The 19,991-nt window shown below is 44.4% G+C and overlaps 1 protein-coding gene across 3 annotated transcripts in view; it reads right to left on the bottom strand.

The window, feature by feature from the left end:
- Positions 1-19,991, bottom strand: part of NKAIN3 (sodium/potassium transporting ATPase interacting 3) — a 353,682-nt gene that overhangs the window by 25,842 nt on the left and 307,849 nt on the right. The gene's annotated exons all lie outside the window — the stretch shown is intronic.

Here is a 19,991-nt window from a genome sequence, read left to right as displayed (position 1 = left end):
TATCTTGATGTTCAGCTATTATTTACATTTCTTTGTTCTTCAATACTTCTGTTCTCACATGACTTATTCCACATGAATGTGGGCCCCCTATGTACTTCATATGCCTATTAAAATGGCAAAATATTTATTGACTGCTACAGAATTAAGTCATAGTAACACTTCTGTGGAACCCACAAGAGATGTCTTTTTGTGTTGCATAAAGTGTCCCAGTGAAGAACTGTTTAGCAAAATTTAAAACTGATAAGTGAATTGTCATGATGTAGCTGAACAGTAAAACTGGGTTATGCTTCATCGACATCAGGAAACACCTTACCAGTAATTCACATCAACTATGCAGGAAATGAACAGAATCATTTTCCCCAAAGGCCAACAACAGTCAAACCATGCCATTATTTTAACAGCAGCACCCACAAAAACATGCTCCTTAACCCATATCTGTGTCACTTGTGCCACCAAGAGGAAGGGATTAAGATCTTTAGGATCAAGAAATAGAAACTCCACTCACACCTTATCCATACAGACAAAATATTTTCTTAGGATCATGACCAAAGATGAAGAAAATCCCACTGGGCAAGGAAACCTATTAAACTGCACTGGCCAGACATGTCCAATCTTGAGAAAATATTGTTTGTGCAGCTGTACACAATTCATGCTAGCTGAAAGCCGTGAAAAGACTCTTCATGAGAGATTTCAAAAATAGCCCAGAGATTACTTTTAAGAACACTCCTTTTTCTCTGGTCCATTCAAAAAATCTAATTAAAATAGTTCTTCTAAGGATGTTGCGGATCAACCATCTGAGAAAGAGGTAATTTAATACTATCTAGACAGGTATAAGCTCCTTCAGAAGCACGGAAATCATTCCAACCTGCTTTCTGGTTGGACTGCACGAGGAGCTTTACAAGCAGCTCCAAAAGCCCCTCCACAGACAAAAAGCTTGTCCACACAAGGGAATTCAGGGAAGTTAAGATGAATTAACTAAAGCCGTGAAATCAATGCACATAAGATAAAGTACATTAAATCCCTGTGTGGCCTTTCCCATTCAGAAATAAAGTGGCCCTAGTTCACTGCAGCTTAATCCTTCTCCAAGGGATTAATCTTCCCACGGAGAATTAAGCTACAGGATGCTGAAGCTGAGCTACTTGTGAATGAGGGCTGTCACAGCACTGTGGCACAATCCTGCTGGAGCTTCCTCTCCAGGGCATTCACCTCGCTGGTGTTTTGACAAAGTGACTTTAATCCAACTTTTCTCTCGTTCTGAGCAGACTACAGTATCAGCAGCTTCCTTGACTGCTTTTTTGTGTCCAGTTTGCTGCGTGGTATTTCCACAGCCTCTCTCAGGTGAACAGCACTTTGTTGCACTGATGCTCTGAGCCAGCTAAATGCAAACCAGCTCTGGAGAAGGCGCTCGCTGGAGATGGCTGGGATGGATCCATGCCTGAGCTGCCCATTCCCACGTGCCTGGTGTCATGGTGGCTGCAGCAGGATGGGACCCACAGACACAGCAGGGCTGGCTGGGTCACTGTGTGCTCATGTTTACCTGCTGAGGTAAATGCTCACCCAGGACCAGCACCGGCTTACAGATTAAGCACATTTTTTCCCTAAACTTCACAGTTTAGAGCACCTTTCAGGCATGACAACTAAAACAATATAATATAAAGGCTTCCAAGAGATAAAAAGACAAATAATACCTGAGATGTAAGGCTTGTGTCACCTGAAGGTTACACATAATTAAAAAAAATATTGCATTAGCACCACAGAAACACCAGAACACAGGTGATTTTTCATAACTGAATGTCACCTGTCTATTTACAATGTTTCTGGATGACCATTTGTGTTGTGCAATTTGACTACATAAGTCACTTGGGTTTGTTTCTTTTTCCTAAACACAACTAAAATATGTTGAAGAGCAAAACTGCTGAATAAATAATGAACATGATAGAAACGAATTGTAGTACAGCCTGTGGGTTAAGTGTTTGTGAAGGAAGATCAAACATTTAGAATTAGAAATTAGAATTTACTCTTTCCCCATCATGTATTTATTTTTTCTTATTAGTAGTATTCTGTATAAATTAATTTTATTTATAAATGCAATTCCTGCTTTATATGTACATGTGTACTCTATATCCATGCATATCATATAAAACATATCTCTGTAAGTACTTCCAGCAGATTTCTCAAATGTCTAAGATGTTGGACATGTGGATAAAGCACAGCAAGACTTCCCCTCTAACAAGTAATAAACAAACTGACACAGAGAAAGCAATAGGGAAAAGTGCTCAGTCTTCCCAAAAAATGTGGGTCATGACAAGCCTGAGTTCTACAGTCCTAAGAGCTTATATCTTGCTCTTCTAGTAGACCTTCTCCTTAAAGTTAATCTTTTCCCACTCTCTTCAGTGTTTGAAACACACTTTGCCTACTCTATGACCTTCTTGCAAATCAGCAGCCTTTCTCTACTTCTCAGAACTATATTTCTTTATATTCCTCAGCATTAGTAAACACTCCTCATTCAGTTAGAAATCACTGCTAGCTGTTGTATTTATGATGTATATTTGTTTAAAACACACCATTTCCTCCATCTGTTTAGTTATTAATACCAGGAGAAATAAAAAATATATTCACCCTCTTTCAATTTCAGAGTCTTTTCAAGGAGAAAAAAAAGATGAGGTGACTAACCATGCTAGGAGATATCATAACCCACCATAATCCAACTATATCTTTCTGTACTTAAATGTCAGAATGCATGTTTCTGAAAGAACAAAGCAACAAGGAAGAAAAAGAGCCCTTTAGCATCAAGTGTCAGGTACTGCTGCTCAGGAGGGGACAGCCATGCTTGGCTTGTAACTAACAAACAAGTAGCTATAGTTGTGTAACTGCTACCTACAGCACCACTAACAAGAAGTGATAAAGTGGGAATATACTCTTTGACAGATGAGACCCGATTCCAGATCCTTAAACAGAGTTACAGCCACCACTGTGAATATTTTTGTAAATTAATTAATTAAAACCTCTTATTTTGCGTTATTGATGGCCAGGCTAATAAAATATTTATTCCAACAAATTACTTTTGCTATCTTGACTAACGCAGTTGCAGTTTAATTAATAGTGTTATGCTCATGTGAGCCCATCCAGCCATCATGCTAATTGCCAGTCTTGGTACTGGAAATGTTGGCTATTGGCCCGGCACCAAGTGATAGACTTAAATGTGTGTTCCCTGATAACTAAAGCAAATATGATGCAAAGGAGCTGGAAGATACTTAATTTTGTCATCTTGAGTTTCAGTAATCGTTCAAAGGGACCAATGAAGTGGTTGGAACAGGACATCCAAAACATCAAAGCTCACTAGTACCTGAGAGTATAAATAAGAGCCTCTGGCTTGATCCAGAGAGCAATTTAGATGGCAAGGTGGCCTTGTCTTGACAATGTTGAGTTCAAGGCATGGAAACATTCTCTGATCCCTGCACTCTACAAGACTGCCTGTCTTGCCTGGAGAGCCCAGTCTAGTTAAGTGTCTCAGAAGACACTTGTCAGTGCTATTCTGCAGAAAATCAGGTGGGAAATTGTGGGAAGAGGCTGCTGTCCCCTGCTTTCATCCATCTATGCAGTGGTTAGGGTACATGCCTTTCTCTAGAGAGAATAAGCAATACATAAAATACTCAGCTATTTCAGGGAATCACAGAATGGTTTCAGTTGGAAGGGAATTTAAAACTCTTCTGGTTCAACCTCCCTGACATGGGCAAGAAGATCTTTCACTAGATCAGGTTTCTCAAATCCCATCCAACCTGTCCTTGAACTCTTCCAGTTTTGGGACATCCATAATTGCTCTGGGCAACCTGTTCAAGTGCTTCACCATCCTTATTGTAAAAAATATCTTCCTTCTATTCAACTTTGATCTATGCTCTTTCAATTTACAACTCTTACCCTTTTCCCCCTCACCACAGACCATGGTAAAAAAGCCTCTTTCCACTTTTCTTACAAGCTCTCTTTATAAACCGAAAGGCCAAAATAAAAACTAAAGTTTAAATAGCCCCAATTCTCTCAGCCCTCCAATTATTCTCATGGCCCTCCAAGTGGAGTGTCATGAAAGCAGAGTAGAGGGGTAGAATCACCTCCCTCGACCTGCTGGCACACTTCTTGTGATGCAGCCAAGAGTACAATTGGCTTTCTGGACTGCAAGTGCACTTTGCTGACTCATGTTAAGTTTGTCATCCACCATGATCCCCAAGTTCTTCTCAGCAGGGCTCCTTTCACGCCGTTCATCCCCCAGCCTGTACTGATATTACGGACTGCCCTGAGCCAGGTGTAAGATCTTGCACGTGACCTTTTGAACTTCATGTGGTTCACATGGGCCGACTCCTGGATCCTGCTGAGGTCCCTCTGGGTGGCATCTCTTTCCTCAAGCCCATCAACAGCACCTCTCAGCAAACCTGCTGAGGGTGCACTCAATACTGCTACATCAGTAATGAAGACATGAAATAACACTGGTCCCAGTATGGGCCCCTGAGTGATACCACTTGTTTCTGGCTTCCCTTTGAACACTGAGCCATAATTCTTTGGACATGACCATACGGTATTTTTAGACCCATCAGGATTTTCACACCAAAAACCTTATTTCTTCAGTGACTAGCTGGTAAGTGTTGCTAAATTCTCCAAATCATAGTGAAGGATTTGGACTCAGGGCTCAGGGTGTGAGAAACAATTGTCACCTAGGCTATAAGTTGGCAGAGACTTCAGTGTGGAGTCCTTATTAGTGGTAGGACTTACTAGGATTTCTTATTAGTGGTACATGGGTACATGGATATGATGCTATTATCAAGGCTTTTGATGCATAATTTATTTTCTGCTGATATCCTTAGGTAGAAATAAAATAGTAGTAGTCTCTGTTATTTTTCTCCTGTGCAGGCAGTAGAGTCTCAAGAGGACTTTAATGCTTTAGCCTAACTAAAATCTCCAGGCTTAAGCTATGGACATCTGCATGAAATATAAATGCTTAGTCTAATAGAAGTGAAATTAGATTATATAATTGTCCATCATTAAACTGAGGGAAACTATTAAAACATGTAAGAAATTAAAAAACTAATCATTTGAACAAATATATGCTGTGAGATATAATTGCTTTAATAAATGAATATTACTAGAATACATCCTATTAAAAATAAGAATCAAACTGAGTGCAAAAGTGTATGTTTACTTGCAAATTAATGTATTTTAATAGTTACTACTTAATGTGGATTAACCTTCCCTTAGGAAAGCAAGGGCAAATGAAAAATAAACTAGAGCAATGATTTAAATCAAGGCTGTTTTCTGCAGACTGAAACACTTTTTATTAAAATTGATGCTTTGGATAATTTTGATTTAAATCTTCTTCTGGGACCTTTAAATACATTCTCACAGCATGAGATTACCTTTCTGTCAGCTTCACACACTGCAGTTCAAGTGGTTCAAAGCAGGTATATGAGACTACACTAAGTATTTAAGATTACATGAAGCAGTGCCCTGGGCTACCAGGTTAATCTTCAAGGTCAGGTGTACAATAGGTCACTCACCACTGTTAAGCTACTACACAGAGTTTTCTAGAGATCTCATTGCAACAACATGGAACCATCCAAATAAATGAAATTAATGTACAGGACTCCTGGCTCCAGATTTGGAAGATTTCTCCAACCAAAATGGAAACTCTGCTTGACACTCTTTCTTGTACACTTCCAGCCCACCCAGATTGTCATCTCACTGAATATGGCTTTTTCTTGACTTTTTTTTTGCTGATGAGAACCGAAAATCATTATTTCCTATTTATCTCTGTGGTTCTTCAAAAGAGTAACTTGGCAAACACAATTACTTTTTTTCTGCAAGATATTTCACTATTACCCAATTTCCCACAAAGATTGAGGGAGTATGAAAGGAGAAGAAACTTTTAAAACTGAATCTTTATGCATAAAAAAATTTGTAGGATACAAAGCCTGACAAGATGTCTTAAATTTAACTTATAAAATGGAAACTGTGTAACAAGAGTGAATTTACTGAGCAAAAAGGTAAGAATGCATTAAATTACAAAGTATCCTGACTATTATTGTCTCCTGATTAGCATTTTCAGAAGAGCTAACTACTACTGAGGAAAAGCTGAAACATGAGTAGTTAATCTTCTTAGATACCTGCTTGCCACTAACATTTTTATAACTCTGCAGAGAGAACTGTAAAGCCCTTTTCTTCCATTAAAGACTGGGAAAGTGCTAAATCAGAATGGGAGAGACATAAGGGAAACAGGATATCATCCCAGTATCTGTGTGTACACACGATTCAGCAAGATAGAAGTATGACTAAGATTATCAGGCACAAAGAAATTATAACTCTACATATTTCAAGACAATGACAAAGTAAAAAGACCCAGAGTAACAGCAATATATAGTTGGAGCATAATAATAACCATTTACTACTATAGTATATAGTTATCCAATCATATGACTCGATACAATTATGCACTCTACCTGCTTGATTATAAACATTTTACTAGAAACATATTGTAAAACTGTATCATTATAGAAAATTTCAAAACAGAATGCAATTTTTTGAATTAAAGAAGAGACAGTCTCAAAGGTATGTCCTCATTTTCCAGAATTATATGAGGAAATACACAACATTTTACACTGGTAGCAGGCAGAGGCTCAACCTGAAAGTAGTTATAAATCTTAAACCATAAAAGCACACAAACAACTGGAAAAATGTCCAGGAAACATAGCAGGAAAAGGTAGCAGCAACAGCTGAACCACTCTATGTTGTCTGATTTTTTTTCCTCTTCTTCATCTTCCTAAAATCAATTTGACTTGAGTTGAATAAAATTCAGGCTGCAGGGACACTGTCTACCAATTTAATCAGCCCAGCACAGAGTTGGTCTGGTCCAACTGTGTGCCATTTGCAGCTGTAGTGGAGAGTTCCTAGAGACTACAACTCTGATAGCCCTTAAAATGTGCCAAGGATCTAAAACTGGGTGACAGGAGTTTGCAGGTACTTTTGCTATGTATTTACCATGGAGAAACAATTGAGCAGATACTAAAAATGTCTATTTTTAAAATACACAGAGGTTGTTGTTGGCTAATAGTGCAGGAGACAATTCTTGAATGCCATCTACCCAGCACTGGGAGCCCAGCAGCATGCTGGAAAAGACTATACTACACCTGTTAGCACTACAGTGCTTTTTGAAATTCTACCCTGTATTTGCTGTTCTCAAGTCCTTGTTCCCACTGCACTTCTTTGTCTTTAAATTAAAAATTGCATTTGACTATCTAATTTTCCCAGGCCAAGATCAGAAATATTGTTGTCTGCACTTGGTCAGGGAATTTATTTCTCCAGCAGCATAAACATATGTTTATAAACATAAAGCCCTGTTGCCCAGTTGCCCAAAATGACTTTACCAGTTAAGAGGGAGGACTGACGTGTTATGTCGCTGAGATGTGTCCCAGCTTTGTTAGGGATGAGAGAAAGAAGGGAGAACTTCTTGTGTTCTCTCTCCCCTCTTGCTCTTCGGCTTAGCTATGGGTTATTCTCCCCAGTTAGTTTTTGCTGCAAGTCCTTAGAAATATTTTCTGTTCTGACTCTGAAAGATGGAGGATTTTGAACAAACTGTGTAAGCCAATCTCATGTATAATTGTGTAGCTCACAGAATTTCATCCACGTACTCTGTTACCACAATGATAATGTCAGAGCAACCATCACAGACTAGGTTGGGGTATGTCTCGGTTTTGAAAGACAGGTGTCTGCTAAGGAAGGCAGAGGCCCCCCTTGAAGTGGCAGATATAACCCCTTTTCCCTCCAAGTTATTATATTTTGAAATCAAGAGCCTTTAGGCGAAGATGTGGGAAATAGGAATAACAGTTCTTTACTATATATATATATATGTATATAACCAGTCAAACAAAACAACAACAACTATGGCAGTAACAGCAATCACAAACCCAGTGCCAGCCTTCTCGGCTGTCAGGCTATTTCCCCTCGGGTGCAGTTCCGCTCGCAGCCGGCAGGGGCGCTGGCGGCTCCCGGTGAGCAGGGCAGGTGCGATGGTTCCCCCGCGGCTGCAGGGGGCGCTCCGGAGCGAGCTCGGGACACACGCGGCACCGGTGCTCCGGGGATCCCGGGAAGGGATGGGACAAAGGCTTCACAAACCGCTGGGCAGCCGATCCCGGACTCTCAGGAACAGCAGGCTGGAATGGCAGGGACGAACGCAAATCCCGGGTGGCAGACGAGATGTATCCAGATGGGAAAAACCCACGGAGGCCCAGGCAGGCAGGGCGAGCAGGGCTACAGCGTAGCGAAAGCTCGAAGCAGCAGCGGAGCAGGGCAGCCGCAGCTCGGTCTCCAGCAGGGCAGGGAAAGCGGCTTTTGGGGTCCCGGCGTTGTTTCCAGCAGGAAGAAAGAACGGCCAAAAAGAAAGAAGCAGCAGCTCCTTTCTCTGCAGCTTCTCTCTCCGGACGTTCAGAGCGAACTGAACTCACACCCAGGTGTAGACAAAGGAGTAGCCAGGTCCGCCCCACTCCCCTTTTGTCTTTCTTAAGTACAGCTATTTGTCCCCTAGCAACATGCATATGGGAGAAAATTCCTTTAACAGAGAAAAAAAACAGACTAAACTAAAACCCCAACATTATCCACCCCGAATTTTTTCCCATACTAACATGTTACATGAAACTTAACTTTTTTAACCATATAAATCTATGCATTACCCAAATTATATACAAATATACATGCTGATACTGATACAAGTACAGAGCCATGGGTAGTTCACCCTAAAACAAGGTCCCCTTGAGGTAAGCATCGGGTCTCTCCATCCTTTTGCATCACCCACCAGGTGCAACCTGGTCCCTGAGCAAAAACAACCCCACGGATGGGTTTGTCTTTGCTCAAGGCAGACTTTACCCAAACAGTTTTTCCAAGCATACCTCTCATGTGCACCACTGGAACCTTATCCCCGTCTGTTGTTTGTAGGGGTTCAGATTGGGCAGGGCCTGCTCGGCTGGTGGAACCTCGAGTGTTAACTAACCAGGTGGCTCTTGCTAAATGCATCTCCCAGTTTTTGAAAGTCCCCCCACCCAGTGCCTTCAAGGTGGTTTTAAGCAGTCCATTACACCGCTCAACCTTCCCAGCTGCTGGTGCATGGTAAGGGATGTGGTACACCCACTCTATGCCATGTTCTCTAGCCCAGGTGTTTATAAGGCTGTTCTTGAAATGAGTCCCATTGTCAGACTCGATTCTCTCAGGGGTGCCATGCCTCCAAAGGACTTGCTTTTCCAGGCCCAGGATGGTGTTCCGGGCAGTAGCGTGAGGCACAGGGTAGGTCTCCAGCCACCCAGTGGTGGCTTCTACCATTGTGAGCACATAGCGCTTGCCTTGGCGGGTTTGAGGCAGTGTGATGTAATCAATCTGCCAGGCCTCCCCATACTTGTATTTGGACCATCGCCCGCCATACCACAGAGGCTTCACCCGCTTGGCCTGCTTGATCGCAGCGCATGTCTCACAATCATGGATAACCTGGGAGATACTGTCCATGGTTAGATCCACCCCTCGGTCTCGTGCCCACTTATAGGTGGCATCTCTGCCCTGATGACCTGAGGCATCATGGGCCCATCGAGCTAGGAACAGTTCTCCTTTATGTTGCCAATCCAAGTCTATCTGGGACACCTCTATTTTCGCAGCCTGATCTACCTGTTTGTTGTTACGATGTTCTTCATTAGCCCGGCTCTTGGGGATGTGAGCATCTACATGACGGACCTTCACGGATAGCTTCTCTACCCGAGTGGCAATGTCTTTCCACTCTTCAGCAGCCCAGATTGGTTTTCCTCTGCGCTGCCAGTTTGCCTTATTCCACCTTTCCAGCCAACCCCACAGAGCATTGGCTACCATCCATGAATCAGTGTAGAGGTAGAGCTTTGGCCACTTCTCTCTTTCAGCTATGTCCAGAGCTAATTGGACAGCTTTGAGCTCAGCAAATTGGCTCGATCCACCTTCTCCTTCAGTAGCCTGTGCAACTTGTCGTGTGGGGCTCCATACAGCGGCTTTCCATTTCCGGCTAGCGCCTACAATTCGGCAGGAACCATCAGTGAAGAGGGCGTATTGTCTTTCACTCTCTGGTAGCTCATTATATGGTGGGGCTTCTTCGGCACGTGTCACCTGCTCCTCTTCTTCTTCAGAAGATAACCCAAAAGTCTCACCTTCCGGCCAGTTCGTAATTATTTCCAAGATCCCAGGGCGACTTGGGTTTCCAATTCGGGCGCGCTGCGTGATGAGGGCAATCCATTTGCTCCAAGTAGCGTCGGTGGCGTGATGCGTGGAGGGAATCTTTCCTTTGAACATCCACCCCAGCACCGGTAGTCGGGGTGCCAGGAGGAGTTGTGCCTCTGTGCCGATTACTTCTGAGGCAGCCTGGACTCCTTCATAAGCTGCCAGGATTTCCTTCTCTGTGGGAGTGTAGTTGGCTTCAGATCCTCTGTAGCTTCGGCTCCAGAATCCCAGTGGTCGGCCCCGAGTCTCACCAGGCACCTTCTGCCAGAGGCTCCAGGACAGACCCTTGTTCCCGGCTGCAGAGTAGAGCACGTTCTTCACCTCTGGTCCTGTCCTGACTGGGCCAAGGGCTACGGCGTGAGCAATTTCCTGTTTGATCTGGGCGAAGGCCTGCTGCTGTTCAGGGCCCCAGTGGAAATCATTCTTCTTGCGGGTAACCAGGTAGAGAGGACTCACGATCTGGCTGTACTCGGGAATGTGCATCCTCCAGAAACCTATAGCACCTAGGAAAGCTTGTGTTTCCTTCTTGTTGGTCGGCGGAGACATTGCTGTGATCTTATTGATGACCTCAATGGGAATCTGACGTCGTCCATCTTGCCACTTTACTCCCAGGAACTGGATCTCTCGGGCAGGTCCCTTGACCTTGCTCTTCTTGATGGCAAAACCAGCTTGCAGGAGAATTTGAATTATTCTCTCTCCTTTCTCAAACACTTCGGTTGCGGTGTTCCCCCACACAATGATGTCATCAATGTACTGCAGATGTTCTGGAGCCTCACCCTTTTCTAGTGCAGTCTGGATCAGTCCATGACAGATGGTGGGACTGTGCTTCCACCCCTGGGGCAGTCGATTCCAGGTGTACTGCACGCCCCTCCAGGTGAAGGCAAACTGAGGCCTGCACTCTGCTGCCAGAGGAATGGAGAAAAATGCATTGGCAATGTCAATAGTGGCGTACCACTTTGCTGCTTTGGACTCCAGCTCGTACTGGAGCTCCAACATGTCTGGCACGGCAGCGCTCAACGGTGGAGTCACTTCATTCAGGGCACGATAGTCCACAGTCAATCTCCATTCCCCGTCAGACTTGCGCACAGGCCAGATGGGGCTGTTGAAGGGTGAGTGGGTCTTGCTGACCACCCCTTGACTCTCCAGCTCACGGATCATCTTGTGGATGGGGATCACAGCATCTCGATTTGTCCGATACTGCCGGCGGTGCACTGTCGAGGTGGCAATTGGCACTCGTTGCTCTTCCACTTTCAGGAGCCCAACTGCAGAAGGATTCTCAGATAGTCCAGGCAGGGTGTTCAATTGCCTAATGCCCTCTGCCTCCACAGCAGCAATCCCAAATGCCCACCTGAGTCCTTTTGGGTCTTTGTAGTAGCCATTCCGGAGGAAGTCTATGCCCAGAATACACGGGGCCTCTGGGCCGGTCACAATCGGATGCTTTTGCCACTCCTTCCCAGTCAGGCTCACCTCAGCTTCCAAAAGGGTCAACTGCTGTGATCCCCCGGTCACCCCAGCAATGGATACAGGTTCTGCCCCCACATGTACCGATGGCATTAAAGTACACTGTGCTCCAGTATCAACCAATGCATCATATTTTTGTGGCTCTGATGTGCCAGGCCATCGGATCCACACCGTCCAGAAAACTCGGTTCTCCCGTGCCTCTTCCTGGCTAGAGGCAGGGCCCCTCTAGCCCTGGTTATCATTCTTTCCCTGGGCGTACATGCTCGAGGTACCTTCAAGGGGATCCGACATATCATCCTCCCTTCTGTAGTGCCTGGCAGCTCGGTCACGGGAGGCTGAGGCTACCTTCACCTTAGCGGAACCCCCTCGGTTAGTGCCTCCCTCCTTGAGTTCACGCACCCGCGCTGCCAGGGCAGAGGTGGGTTTCCCATCCCACCTTCTCATGTCTTCCCCATGCTCACACAGGAAAAACCACAGCTCAGCTCGTGGGGTGTACCCTCTCTCTCTCGCAGGGGGACGACGGGCTCTGACTTGGGGGCCTGTGACTCGCACTGGTGCCACGCTGACCCTCCTCATCTCCTCCCTCATCTCCTCCCTCATCTCCTCCCTCATCTCCTTCATCTCCTCTTTGAGGTCCTGGACCACAGCAGAGACATGAGCTTTTAGCGGGCCATTGATCATGCTGTCATAATGCCTGAGCCTGTTGGCAACAGAGCCCACTGTTTCTCGGGTATTGTCAGCATCAATCGTTGCAATGAAGGTGGTGTATTGTGATGGCCCTAGCCTTGCCAGGTTCCACATCATCTGTCCTGTGCACCTGACCTTATCGGGGTCATTATCATGCTGTCCATCCTTCCCAAAGAGTACCTCTAATATTGCCACCTCTCTTAGCTGTTGGATCCCTTGCTCGAGTGTCTTCCACTGCATTCTATGATGATACTCCTGCATTCTTTCTTTGTGAATGAACCTTTCTCTCACACTCATTAAGAGCCGCTCCCAAAGAGAGAGAGGCCCTGGCTCCCTCACAAATATCTGGTCCACACCTGGGTCCTGGGTCAACGATCCCAGATACCTTGCCTCACCACTATCCAGTTGCACACTTGTGCCCATAAGGTCCCAAACCCGAAGCAGCCAGGTGGTATAAGGCTCACGCCCCCTTCGCACAATGTCGTTTCGCATAGCACGGAGACTGTCGTGCGACAGGGACTCAGTGATGACTTCTGGCTCTGGCTCTCCTGCTGGTTGTGAGGGCCCTGGTTGCCCATCATCATTGACTGGTCGTACTGATTTGGTCTTATACTTCCTCCTTTGCACAGGGGCGACTGCTGCTGGCTGTGGTTGTCCTTGTGGTTCAGCTGAAGCCTGGATGGTTGTAACATCCGTGGGTTCCACTGCTGCACCATCGGACTCACCCTCTTTGGGGCAGGGAGAGGGTTTTTCACTAGCTGAGGAGGTGTATTCCCTTAGCAATTGGCATATCTCCTGGCGCACCTGGCCCATCTCCTGGCACATCTCCTTGCGCACCTGGCCCATCTCCTGGCACATCTCCTTGCGCACCTGGCCCATCTCCTGGCATATCTCCTGGCGCACCTGACCCATCTCCTGGCATATCCCCTGGCGCACCTGACCCATCTCTTGGCACATCTCCTGCATCCCTTTTGCCAGTACCCCCACCCAGTTTGGGTAGTCCATTTCTGAGGTGGACTGTTGGGCAGTATCAGTCTGTGGGGCGGGATCTCTAGTGTCTGGGGCTGTGGCAGGCTCTGGCTCTGGGGTAGGATCTCTAGTGTCTGGGGCCGTGTCAGGCTCTGGGGCAGGATCAGGCTCTGGGGTAGGAACTCTACTCTCTGGGGCCATGTCAGGTTCTGGGGCAGGATCAGGCTCTGGGGTAGGATCTCTAGTTTCTGGGGCTGGTGTCCGGGTAGATATCCAAGCCAATCTCAACTTATCCTTGAATGCTAAATAGAGTAGGCCTATCAGCAGCAGATGGTTAGTATTCAGAGGGAATTTAAACCCTTCGAAAATTGATGGGGTGGGCCCAAAGAACTGGTTGAGGGGTTGGGGGAAAACTTCCCCTGGTGTCATTTCCTCACAGAAGGTACCATTTTTAACATAACCCCAAAAACATGTGCTCAGTGTGTGATAGCTGTTTATCCATGTGCCCACATTCCGGAGGAAGTTAAAAACCCATGAATTCCTCACCTTCTCGACCCATAACACAAGCTGGATAACAGCAATGGTAGCCTTAGTCAGAGGACCCATATTCAAGTAAGGAGCTGCAAAGGGGAAGAATATAGCCACGGCCACATGCCACCCGAACCAGGGTAAACTAGACCACATAGTGCTGCCTAACAAGGTTCCAATATCCAGCACACAAAATAAAGTTATCCAGGAACTGTTATTCCTTTTTCACCTCTATCTCTTAATGCCCTTATGCCCCACGTTGGGCGCCAAGATCTGTCTCGGTTTTGAAAGACAGGTGTCTGCTAAGGAAGGCAGAGGCCCCCCTTGAAGTGGCAGATATAACCCCTTTTCCCTCCAAGTTATTATATTTTGAAATCAAGAGCCTTTAGGCGAAGATGTGGGAAATAGGAATAACAGTTCTTTACTATATATATATATATGTATATAACCAGTCAAACAAAACAACAACAACTATGGCAGTAACAGCAATCACAAACCCAGTGCCAGCCTTCTCGGCTGTCAGGCTATTTCCCCTCGGGTGCAGTTCCGCTCGCAGCCGGCAGGGGCGCTGGCGGCTCCCGGTGAGCAGGGCAGGTGCGATGGTTCCCCCGCGGCTGCAGGGGGCGCTCCGGAGCGAGCTCGGGACACACGCGGCACCGGTGCTCCGGGGATCCCGGGAAGGGATGGGACAAAGGCTTCACAAACCGCTGGGCAGCCGATCCCGGACTCTCAGGAACAGCAGGCTGGAATGGCAGGGACGAACGCAAATCCCGGGTGGCAGACGAGATGTATCCAGATGGGAAAAACCCACGGAGGCCCAGGCAGGCAGGGCGAGCAGGGCTACAGCGTAGCGAAAGCTCGAAGCAGCAGCGGAGCAGGGCAGCCGCAGCTCGGTCTCCAGCAGGGCAGGGAAAGCGGCTTTTGGGGTCCCGGCGTTGTTTCCAGCAGGAAGAAAGAACGGCCAAAAAGAAAGAAGCAGCAGCTCCTTTCTCTGCAGCTTCTCTCTCCGGACGTTCAGAGCGAACTGAACTCACACCCAGGTGTAGACAAAGGAGTAGCCAGGTCCGCCCCACTCCCCTTTTGTCTTTCTTAAGTACAGCTATTTGTCCCCTAGCAACATGCATATGGGAGAAAATTCCTTTAACAGAGAAAAAAAACAGACTAAACTAAAACCCCAACAGGGTACTGGAGCTCCAAGATGTTCCAAGGTACTCCATGTCCACAGAAGGGATCTGGGAACCTTTGTCCTTTACTCAGAGAAGAGATTAAAAATAAACCCCAAGCATTAATCCTTATCTATTTGGTTGTCTATTGTGTGATAGAGATCTAAGCTTCCTACTTTGAATTAAAAAGAAGTCTCAATATGTAAAAACACTGAACACAGTATTTAAACACGACTGGTCAGAACACAGTGGTTTATCTTGAAATATATTAATTACTTGTTAATTATACAACTGGATACAGTGAAAGTCAAAAGTGTAAAATAAAGCCAACCTTAAACACTGAAAGTTTAAGAGTGAAACAATGGAAAGTGAAGGGGATGAGGGTGGTAAGAGAGAAGAGGAAGAGAAAGGAGATCTACATCTGAGCAGACTCTTAACAATATCACCAGAGAAGAACTGGATAAACAAGTGAGACTTTACATCTAGCTTTTCTCCAGTGTGTAAAGATAATAAAAGTTATCCTAAGAATAGGGTCAAAGTTCTCATATTTAATTTAATGACTAATTAGTTTGCCAGCTGAATAACAGGAAGTGAGAAAACCCTTTACATCTAATTTTACAATAAGCAGACCAAAATATGACCTCCCTTAATTTCTGTCAAACTGACTTTGTGTTAATTGTTTTTATATTCTTTAAATAATTGCTCTTATTTGCTTTTGCCTTCACTTATCAGTGTTAAGGATAATTTCAGAGCTACTTGCAGATCACACTGTATTTCAGATCTTTTGATATAATAAACAAATTCAGGTTTGATGGTGTCTTGTAACCCAAAGTATTTCTTAAAGTGCTCATCAGGTAATGACTTTACCTCCACCTAAGCTGCACATACCACTTTGAAAGCTGGTAATGAAATCAGAAGAAAGAATGAAAGAAATGTCTGCTAGTGACTAAAGACAATGTAAATACCTTTGACATGTGACTAGGTACTTGGAAAGGTTTTTGAATCCCACGGAAATCGATTATGCATGCAGGGGGTACCAAAACAAACTGCTTTCAGAACAGCAGAATATTGCAAACCTTGGCCATTTTTTATGCTAATAGTCCTTTTAAAATTCTTTCACTGCTTACACTGCAATTATGAAAGATGTTCTTTGTTGATAGAATGCCAAAAGATATTTTTACCTCCTTATTAGATCTGAAAGCACATAATGAGAGTATTATTTCCACTTACCTGTTACAACAGACATAGAGAATGTATTTTAATTCTAACAATGCATTGAAATCTGTAAGAATGACTTCTTTTCTACTGAATAGTTTCTTTCCCTTCATGCACAATGTAAATAACACATGCATGAAACAATTATATTACCATGAGGCAGTACCCATTTAAAGACAGACAAAGTGTGACATGGAAACAAAAATACCTAGTTCAAGATTTCAGTGAATTATGACACTCTAATCGCCACTATTAGCTAACCACCTTTACAGATACCTCTTAAATAGCTAAGTAATAATAGTAAAATGAACATATTATTATTCTAGCTCCTGTTAATCCATAAACATGGCTTAAAAATCGTATGAAAAAAATTGCAAAGCTTTCACTGACAACAGTTATGCCACAGCAGTAAGTCGAGGGAGGTAATTCTCCTCCTCTACTCTGTTCTTGCAAGACCCCACCTGGAGTGCTGTGTCCAGCTCTGGGGCCCCCAACATAAGAAGGGCATGGATCTGCTGGAGTAAAGCCAGAGGAGGCCATAATGATGATCAGAACCTCTTCTGTGAAGACAGGCTGAAACAGATGGGGCTATTCAGCCTGGAAAAGAGGAGGCTCTGGGGAGACATTTGAGCACCTTCCAGTACCTGAAGCCTGCTACATGAAAGAGGGACTTTGTACAAGTGATAGGACAAGGGGCCTGTGTGAGAGTGTTGAGGCAGAGGAACAGGTGCCCAGAGGAGAGGTTGTGGATGGAAGTGTTCAAGGCCAGGCTGGATGGGGCTTTGAACAATCTAGTCTAGGAGAAGGTGTCCATGCCCATGGCAGGGGGTGTTGAATCTGATGATCTTTAGGGTCCCTTCTAAACCAAACCATTCTATGATACCTCAGAGAATAACAGAAAAACAAAAGGCAACCCTCAGGCAGACCCAAAGCCATCACATCATCTCATGCAGGAAGTGCTATGTGAATGGAAAGTAAGAAGTAAACCTCTACTCTTATCAGCATGCTCATATTATTGACCCAAGTGGAACCTTCTGAGAGGACTTGCAGGAGTGGCTGACACACAAATGCACCTCAGAAGTAATCTCCAAAGCCTGAATGACACCCAGTAGCTTAGACCAGCCACTAATCAAATCACACAGAAATAAAAGCCTTGAATAATAACCAAGAGCTGGTTAAAATTCACAAGAGTGTAGAAATTCATATAAGGCAGCATGGATGAGCACAGGTTGTCTGAAAACTTTTCTTATAATCTGGTTTGCAGGGTGGGGCAGAAAAGTAGTGTACAGTATTTCTCTCTGTGGGTATCAAGTCCAAATTATTTTTGGACATTGCATAGGTCAGTGTTCTTTTTCTTTTACTATTTTGTTTCATATATACAAGGAAAATCACACCAAAGAAACCCCTTCTATGTCCACTTTGACATTTTTTTGCCTTTTTTGGATGTGTTTGTTGAAATACTACTGTGATGAACAATAGTAGATGACAGATAGAGGAGGTGGAGATAAGAAACTTTCTTGATCATCACTTTGTTTTTCCTAATCAATCTTCATTTAACAGCATATTTAGTAGATGATCTATCCCATGTGTGCTTTCACTTGTGTATGAATATGCCATATTTAAGCCAGAGAACAAATGATTCAATTTTGAATTGGTTTTTTTTTGTCTTTGGAAGGAACAATACTATAATTAGAAACATGGCTGAATTTATGTGTTTGGCAGCTAACATAGCAGCCTCTTCACTCAGCACAAACTGTAATTATTCAATATGAGGACATGGGGACAAACGTGACAGAATGATGTAGGATTAAAGATGGTGGAAGGAGAAAGCCATGTCCTTGTTTGACCCTTCCCACTGTAGTTTTCACTATGGATAACAGTGTTTAATTCATTCAAGCTGCTACCTGAATGTGCAGAGGGAGGTACATAAACACACACACACACACACACACACACACATCCTTATAATCCTTTGTGGAGTGGTCTGCTGTGATACCCGAGAAACAAGAATACCATAAAAGCTGCAATGTTATCAGTTTGCTCAGGTATTCCCAGTTAAAGTGTGTGCTAAAAGGCTTTTGTGCTGGATTCCCACTGGGCAGAAAAGCTATCAAGAATTGCAGTGAAGCTTTGCTTTCTATCAGTGCCTAATGAATTTCCAAAGCTGCTTGTCCTGTCATGTCTGACCCAGTGTGATCTCTTATACCACACATCCCTGGCACAGTTTATTTGATTGCAGTAGATGGTCCCTGTATATATGTTGTGGCTTCATATGCTATTCACTCCTGTGTCTTAACCAGCAGTTTTCACTTGACACTGCACCCCACTGCTCCCTTTACCGTCATCTGGGTCTGATTCTGCAGCCTGAAGGCCAGGGTGCATCTGAAAGGAGCATTTCCTTTCCAAGGTATCTAAGCTCAGCCTGTAATCAGGCAGCATGCAAATACACAAGCTACACTGGAGCCATTCTAGAAAGGACTCTTCTCCCTCTGTCAGTACAAAACCACCACAAGCATCCCCTCATGGCTGGTGAGCACGTCCCTGCATGTTGGGTGTATGGGAGGCATTTTCTTGTCTTGTTCCAGAGCCAAGTGTCAGGATGTTTTAGCATATGGGAAGTAGATTTGGCCCTAACTCCTGCCTTGAGGCTACTCCTGCAAAGAAATGCAGATGTAGCAAGAGAGTCTGCACCTGGCAAAAGTAACTGCTCATTTGCTGCACTGAGAGTATGTCCTGACCAGAGACAGGTTTCACCTGGAATTGTCTTTGGAGTCCCTGACTCTGGCTCATCTAGGCTGAGCTTTTGGTGAGCAGGTAGTTTCCTTCTGGGAAACAAGCTCAGATTTAATCTAGGACAGAGGTGATGGTGCTTATTCAGGTCATGTTCTGGCATGAAAAGAGAGACTGAATTACACAGCCTGAAGGAGATTATGTCAGGCAGAGAAAATGTTAACCTACTTCTCCTCCTTCTCCTTGCATCCAGAACTGTGATAGATCTTCACCAAGAATCTTCTCCTGTACACGAGGGACACCAGAGCCTCAAGAGTATGTCCTTACTCCTTGGAAGAAATCTTATACATGGGGGGGAAGATACAGGGGGGGCTGAAGGTATCACCAAAAAAGGCATCTTTGTACACCTGGAATATATTTTTAGAGTTCCTGTGAAGCTCTTTGAATCCTTTTTCTGCTCCCTTTCAGGTACAAATAAGTTTAAGCCTACTAAACCATGCTGTGCAGCCCAGACTAGCTAAATAAACACCTGGGAGGTTAAACTTTATGTCACTCTTTCCCCTGCTGATACAATTCCCTCATATTGTGAGCAGAAGTAAAGCTGGCTCATTTAAAGGAAACTCAGGTAGGTCTATTTTAATGGCAACTTTCACAGTTCTTTGAAATGTTGACTTTTACAAAAGCCAGTTTAGACCAAAAGGAAAATAAAAGAGAGGCAGTCTGCCTTCTTTAATAAGCAAATTGGCACAAACTGTAATTATTCAATATGAGGACATGGGGACAAACATGACAGAATGGTGTAGAATGAAAAATAATGGAAAGGAAAGCCATGTCCCATATTAAAGCCCTTTGGGGGATAATTCAATTCATATAGAACACTTGCACCTCCAGAAATCTGACCAGATCCCAAACCACAGCTTCTCAATAATTACATGCTATCATGGAATAAAATCTGTTTGTCTCTTAGTCTCATAG

The sequence above is a fragment of the Corvus moneduloides genome, chromosome 1 (assembly GCF_009650955.1).
Source record: "Corvus moneduloides isolate bCorMon1 chromosome 1, bCorMon1.pri, whole genome shotgun sequence".
In the NCBI taxonomy this organism is placed as follows: Eukaryota; Metazoa; Chordata; class Aves; order Passeriformes; family Corvidae; genus Corvus; species Corvus moneduloides.
The sequence above is the reverse complement of the archived record's forward strand: the minus strand, read 5'-3'. Positions and strand labels throughout refer to the sequence as shown.